Raw genomic sequence first — 1,899 nt, 5'->3', positions numbered from 1 at the left:
GGGCAGGGGGCATGTCCTTTTGGTTCACCCCTATTGTATCTATCTACACTCTTAGCACAATGCTTGGTACGAAATTGGCCCTCGGTAAACAATCCAACTGTCCAAGGAAGACATATACTTTGACAAGAAGGAAATCAAGTTCAGCAGAATTGCTCTTAGTGAATATGTGAGAGCTCTCAGAACCACCAATTCTTTTTTGTATTGCCCACAAATCCCATTCTAGAATTTCACCTAAGATCAACATTGAGCTTGCTATTTATCATTTCTGGAATCTACCTCTCTCATTCTTCTTATTCTTTTTTTCTGAGATAGGGTTTCACTATGTCACCCAGGCTGGAGTACAGTGGTACGAACATGGCTTACTGCAGCCTTGACCTCCAGGTTCAAGCAATCCTCGTGCCTCAGCCTCCCATGTAGCTGGGACCACAGATGCACGCCACCACACCTGGCTTTTTTTTTTTTTTTTTTTTTTTTTGGTAAAGAAGGGGTTTTGCCATACTGCCCAGGCTGGTCTCGAATTCCTTGGCTCAAGCAATCCGCCCACCTCAGCCTCCCGAAGTGCTGGGGTTACAGTGTGTGCCATTGTGCCTGGCCCCTTTCTTCTTTTTTGTTTTATTTTGTTTTGTTTTTTTCAGATAGAGTCTCACTCTGTCGCCCAGGTTGGAGTGCAGTGGCGTGATCTTGGCTCACTGCAACCTCTGCCTCCTGGGCTTAAGCAATTCTTGTGCCTCAGCCTCCCAAGTAGCTGGGATTACAGGTACATGCCACCACGCCTAGCTAATTTTTGTATTTTTAGTGGAGACCAGATTTCATCATGTTAGTCAGGCTGGTCTCGATCTCCTGACCTCAAATGATCCACCCGCCTCGGCCTCCCAAAGTGCTGGGATTACAGGCATGAGCCACCGCGCCTGGCCCCTTTCTCCTTCTCCTTCTCCTTCTCCTTCTCCTTCTCCTTCTCCTTCTCCTTCTTCTTTTCTTCTTTTTTGGATTGGAGACAGAGTCTAGTTCTGTCGCCCAGGCTGGAGTGCAGTGGCATGATCTTGGCTCACTGCAACCTTTGCCTCCCGGGTTCAAGCAATTCTTCTGCCTCAGTCCCCGAGTACCTGGGATTACAGGTACCCGCCACAACGCCCGGCTAATTTTTTGTATTTTTAGTAGAGACGGGGTTTCATCGTGTTAGCCAGGATGGTCTCGATCTCCTGACCTTGTGATCCGCCCACCTTGGCCTCCCAAAGTGCTGGGATTACACAGCGCCCGGCCCGGCCCCTTTCTTCTTAACAACCTTAATTAAATAGAAAACTGATCCTTTAAGGCTGGCAATGGAGGGAAAAGGCAGCTCAGCAGAATTAACAGGCATAGCAGTCAATTGCTATGTGTGGAACTGATTTGCCTAGAATTCCATGTGTTTTTTTGTTTGTTTGTTTTTTCCTTTTTTCTTTTTTTCTTTTTGGCTTGTCAAGTGAAACAGTAGGGAGTGGAGAAGGAACAAAGAAATCTGTGACTGGTTGTGATAAATTAGTTGTAAACACCACTGCACTCGGACCATCCCGAAGTTTTTTTTTTTTTTTGAGACGGAGTCTAGCTCTGTTGCCCAGGCTGGAGAGCAGTGGCGCGATCTCGGCTCACTGCAAGCTCCACCTCCCGGGTTCACACCATTCTCCTGCCTCAGTCTCCTGAGTAGCTGGGACTACAGGCGGCCACCACCACGCCCGGCTAATTTTTTGTATTTTTAGTGGAGACGGGGTTTCACCATGTTAGCCAGGATGGTCTCGATCTCCTGACCTCGTGATCCACCGCCTCGGCCTCCCAAAGTGCTGGGATTACAGGCGTGAGCCACCGCGCCCAGCACAAAATGGGGAACATTTTTTAAAAGGGAGTTTGGAATCCATCAGAGTTCTA

The sequence above is a fragment of the Rhinopithecus roxellana genome, chromosome 15 (assembly GCF_007565055.1).
Source record: "Rhinopithecus roxellana isolate Shanxi Qingling chromosome 15, ASM756505v1, whole genome shotgun sequence".
NCBI lineage: Eukaryota > Metazoa > Chordata > Mammalia > Primates > Cercopithecidae > Rhinopithecus > Rhinopithecus roxellana.
This window is presented reverse-complemented; position numbering follows the sequence as displayed.